The 5,717-nt window shown below is 34.5% G+C and overlaps 1 long non-coding RNA gene across 1 annotated transcript; it reads right to left on the bottom strand.

The window, feature by feature from the left end:
- Positions 1–1,001: 1,001 nt before the first annotated feature.
- On the bottom strand, positions 1,002–3,525 carry LOC132755623 (uncharacterized). The gene is made up of 2 exons (XR_009629234.1): positions 3,030–3,525; positions 1,002–1,226 (listed from the first exon to the last, which is right to left on the bottom strand). It is a non-coding gene; the product is annotated as an uncharacterized LOC132755623 (long non-coding RNA).
- Between the last annotated feature and the right edge of the window lie 2,192 nt (positions 3,526–5,717).

Below are 5,717 nucleotides of genomic sequence, written 5' to 3'. Positions count from 1 at the left end.
GATGCTATAATCCCTCGAAGGAAAAAGCTTTGAATGTGAAATAATCTGTCATAATGGTCGCAAAATGTAAATAAAGTGGTATTTTGTCTTCCATATAAATACCAGCTTGTATTTAATGATAAGCTGTATATGCATATTCTGTTTTGTTCTGTTCTGATATTGGAGTCAAAGTGGCCTTAACCATTTAAATGTGTCCTAGCAATAAATAGGAAAAAAATTTCCTAATAGTCCTTAGATTTGATGTCGAGGTAAGCCATGAAAAATAGATGACCCCTCTTGATTTTGAAATCATAAGATCAAGATCACCATGGCCTTGGTCACTTAAAGCTTGCCCGACCAACAACTAGAGAACAGATCATTTGATGTGGTGGTTGGTCATATGACTATAATTATTATATTCTAAAGTCATTTGGTCAAGGTCACGGTGGCCTTGACCGCTAAAAGTTGTTCGACCAAAACCCGAAGAACCGTCAGGCCTACAGGCCTTTAATTTGATGTTCAAGTTGTCATGACTAGCCGATGATAGCTAAATTAATAATATTGATTTTGAGGTCATTTGTCAAAGCTAAAGGGGAACGGTGGCCTAGTGATTTAGATGTCTGCCTCTCAACCCAGGGATCATGAGTTCGAGCTCTAATCGGGTCACAACGATGTCTCTCCATATGATACCATGGCAGTACTGGCTGATTCCAGGAAGTGGACTCGAAAGTGATTAATATAAGTCGCAAGAAATTGTTTCGCAATCGAGCTTAAATCAAATCAAAGGTCAAGGTAACGGTAGCTTTCAGCACTTAGAGTTTGTCCTTCTAATACCTACATAATGTTTAGGCCTAGTGTCCTAAGATTTGGTGTGGAGATTGGTCCTAACTTGTAGATAAATCCCATGTATGTTGAGATCATTAGGTCAAAGGTCAAAGTCATCGTAGATGCTTTAAACCCCTGTTTTAAAACTTGTTGTTTAGGCATATTTTACAGATAAACATAATCAACAAACACATTGGTTCTTCAAATCATAAACTTTTTATTGGTATCTTGTAATTTCTAATTTAAACCATGGTGACATGCTTTTACTAGGTTATTTGAGAATGTGTCTCTTTCTTTTTGCAGAATGGTTCTGTTTAATAGAAATTGTCACATGTTTCTTTGCACTGGAAACCGTTCAGCATTAATGGTGTTCCTGCTAATGGACGGAACACTTGAGCATGGCACAATTCGTAGTCGGTACGCTGTAAAGTAAAACAATAACAAAACATATTTGAGCCGCGTCATGACAAAACCAACATAATGGGTTTGCCACCAGCATGGATCCAGACCAGCCTGCGCTGTCCTTAAAGAACAAATACTATTATGTTGTAGCCGTGAAATCATTATAAATACCCATTAAACTGATGTCAACCTGAGATATCTGCCATGGGCAATACCAATTTCATGTACATTTGTGTAAATATCGTAAATTCCTATTTATTGCAATTGAAAAGAGACATCGTAATTAAAGAAAAATGCAGATTGTTTTTATATGTCCGAAAGAATTTCGGGCATATTATGTTATACCCCCTGGCGTCCGTCCGTCTGTCCGTCCGTCTGTCCGTCCGTCCGTTAGCAATTTGGTTTCCGGAGCATAACTTAAGTTCCATTCGGCCCATAACATTCAAACTTCATAGGATGATTGCCCATATTGGGTAGAAGACCCCTATTGATTTTGGGGTCCCAAGGTCAAAGGTCAAAGTCACTATCACCTTAAAACTGAAAACAGTTTCCGGAGCATAACTTAAGTTTCATTTGGCCCACAACATTCAAACTTCATAGGATGATTGTCCATATTGGGTAGAAGACCCCTATTGATTTTGGGGTCACAAGGTCAAAGGTCAAGGTCGCTATCAACTTAAAACTGAAAACAGTTTCCGGAGCATAACTTAAGTTCCATTTGGCCCACAGTGTTCAAACTTCATAGGATGATTGTCCATAGTGGGTAGAAGACTCCTATTGATTTTGGGGTCACAAGGTCAAGGTCACTATCACCTTAAAACTAAAAACAGTTTCCGGAGCATAACTTAAGTTCCATTTGGCCCACAGTGTTCAAACTTCATAGGATGATTGTCCATAGTGGTTAGAAGACCCCTATTGATTTTTGGTCAAAAGGTCAAAGGTCAAGGTCACTTTTACCTTTAAACTGAAAACAGTTTCTGGAGCATAACTTCAGTTCCATGTGGCCCACAGTGTTCAAACTTCATAGGATGAATGTCCATATTGGGTCGGAGACCCCTATTGATTTTGGGGTCACAAGGTCAAAGGTCAAGGCCTCTATTACCTTAATACTGAAAACAGCTTCCGGATCATAACTTAAGTTCCATTTGGCCCACAATATTCAAACTTCATAGGATGATTGTCCATATTGGGTAGGAGACCCCTATAGATTTTGTGGTGGCACGGTCAAAGGTCAAGGTCACTATTACTTTTAAAACTGAAAACAGTTTCTGGAGCATAACTAAAAACTGAAAACAGTTTCTGGAGCATAACTTAAGGTCTATTTGGCCCACAATATTCAAACCTCATAGGATGATTGTCCATATTGGGTAGAATACCCCTATGGATTTTTGGGTCACAAGGTTAAAGGTCAAGGTCACTATTACTTTATAACTAAAAACTGAAAACAGTTTCTGGAGCATAACTTAAGGTCTATTTGGCCCACAATATTCAAACTTCATAGGATGATTGTCCATATTGGGTAGAATACCCCTATTGATTTTTGGGTCACAAGGTCAAAGGTCAAGCTCACTATTACTTTAAAACTGAAAACAGTTTCTGGAGCATAACTTAATCTATTTGGCCCACAATATTCAAACTTTATAGGAGGATTGCTATTGGAAGGAGTTAATACTTTATTTAATTTATGGAATGTCTTACAAATGCTTCATCCTTTATATAAAAAAAACACTTTCGGGCATATAATGCTCCGCCTAGCGGTGCTCTTGTTTCGTTTTCTTTAATACCGTTTCGTATTATTTATTTTTTTTGAATGGTTCACCTACCGACAATTCGCTACGAACATGCAATTCCAAGTGGAAAATAGTGCCGGCTACAATCTGAAATAAATGCAAGTTGTAAACGTGTCAGAATCATAATTTTCATTTATTAAATACTCATGGATTAATAAACAAGAATTTTTCTACAACCTGAAGTAAAGAAATGTGGGAAAAAACTGCATGTTTTTGTACCCTTTTACCTGCCAGAACCTTGTACTATCTCAGTAACACTTGTACATAACAAAATTGTCACATTCATGCTTATATATGTCTGTAAGGTAAAGGCATCAGCTACGTCAAATATACATGCATATCTTTTTTTAATTTTCAATCGTTTGCTTTTATGAAATATTTGCTTTATTGTAAGGAAAATTAATGTGTTTGTATATGTTGTCTTTGATTCTTGAAAACATTGTGATGTAACAGATTAAAGCAAATATCAACAGCATTGGATAATTTATGTCGTATTTAGACGTATTTAACGGCTTAATATAATCTTGTTTAGAACTTGTTGCCCAACCTATTTGCTTTTGTTTTATTGTTCTATTTTGTCTAGATGTATTTATACACGACATGAACATAAATGGAAACTTACTTGTATCCGGACTCCCCGGATATATGGCAGTGTGTACGCTGGTCCCATGTTTTCTACAGCAAAATTAGCAAGATGTACATGAAAAGGCGTAATTACGCCCAAACATTGACCAATTCCTCCCGGTATTCCTCGTAGTATTGAGCCATCTAGACCGCCGACACGTGCAGCGGGAACTGAGCCACGTGCGATCAATGTTTCCGCCTCAATAGGCAGTTGAGCACACACAATAGCAAGAAGGAAAACAAAATGGTTATACATTTCAGCTTAGCCCTGAAATTATACATAGATGTTTTCTTGTTTATTTATTTATTAATTGATTTATTTATTTATTTATTCATTCATTCATTTATTTATTTATTCTAACTTTTTGTACATTTGAATTAAGCCCTTGTATTTTATTAACAAGTTTTAGGCTTGGTTTATAATTATATTTATTTGAAGTGGAATGCATTTTGAAAATTTTTACTTGATTAAGTAAGATATTTATACTGTCTAATTATTGATTAATTCTAATTATTGATCAATTATTGAATGAGAAATTTATTACCAAAAAACAGTTTACCAAATTGATAAAATTGGAAAATATTATTGTTTTTGTGCAAAGACAGATTTAATGAAATGTCTGGAAGAATGAAGAATTTTTATTTCATAAAATATTCATAATCTAACACATAATGATGTGTTGTTACCTCATAAAGTTGCAAACAGACATTTTCACAGAATTAAAAACACTTAATGTCACTTTTTTTACTCACTTTTCGTTTATGAACGTCTTACACGCCATCAACTGTTATCAAATCTGACTTAAAACTTTTTTTCTCCTCTTAAAATGAACATTTGACAGTGTTGGCTCGTGCTTTTCATATTGATGATTTGCAAATTTCATATGCGTTTTTGTTCGGTCGTTTACAAACGTTACGTGACTTTAGAAACGTAACGTAACGACGACGAAGATTATATTAATCATGATTTATCTTCTTATACAACAAAATGATATTAGTTTTTGTCAACTGTTGATCAACTAGAAATGATTACTTTATTAGAATAGATTAGTTCAAGCTTGCAAGCACATCATTTTATTTAATTTAAACTTTGATGTTCGCTTTTGTGTTTCATTTAAAACAAATCTGTTCTTTGGAAACGGTTCGTGTAATGAATATCTTTGATTTTAGTAAACTATATGGTATATTTTACATAAAAATATTTACACTTTATGAAAATGGATTGACCACGGCTGGAAGACTTATCTCACTTGTTATAGTCATTATACATTTGATAAACAGTATTCACGAGTTTTGGTTACCTATGCTACTTGTATAGAAAATATATATGTGACAAATTAAAATGTAATTAAGCTTTGTTATATAAACATTTTTGATGTTTATGCACAGGGGTAACACATCAACATGAGGAAATAAGTTATACATTTAATTCATTTTAACAGATATATTAACAAATTAGAGCTGTACAAGGTGCACGACTGTTATAAGGATATCTTATGTGCATTGTTTGACAATGATAAAATCTTGCTGAAGACGATATCAAATTAAAAGTGTATATAATACAATACAACGCCAGAAGTTTAAAAAAAATCTTGCACCGTCTTTTTCATCGCATGTAAAGGTACAGTTAGGAAAACTAAAGTGACTGGTCTGAGTTAGGTAAAATAAGGGAAACATATGTCATTAAAGTAAGTATATAAAATGCCATACGGACTTGGTCCTTAACTCATCTTTATTAAAATCCTTTTGATAACAGAAAGGACGAAACCTTACAAAACACGATATTGTTCAAAGTGCCGTCCATCGTTTAAGAATTAATCCTAAATGTCTTAAATGGGCATCTTTAAATCTGGACAACATCTTTCATCATTTTTATGTAAAATTTCCATACATGTATTGGCCAAAAAGCAATCAGTGCCGTCCGATCCTGGTCTGCATTGGTCGTGTAGGTAAATTCTATATCGCCATCAGGCTAATAATAAAGTCAGTTTGACAAAGGGATAGTGTTATTATGGTGTTTACATTATGGAGCAAGCCAGTAATTTGGAGATTTCATTACAAATATTTTATGTTTCCTACCAAAAAGACAGAAACGAG

This window comes from Ruditapes philippinarum, unplaced genomic scaffold (assembly GCF_026571515.1).
Source record: "Ruditapes philippinarum isolate M1 unplaced genomic scaffold, ASM2657151v2 ctg1836_1_1_1_1, whole genome shotgun sequence".
NCBI lineage: Eukaryota > Metazoa > Mollusca > Bivalvia > Venerida > Veneridae > Ruditapes > Ruditapes philippinarum.
This window is presented reverse-complemented; position numbering and strand designations above follow the sequence as displayed.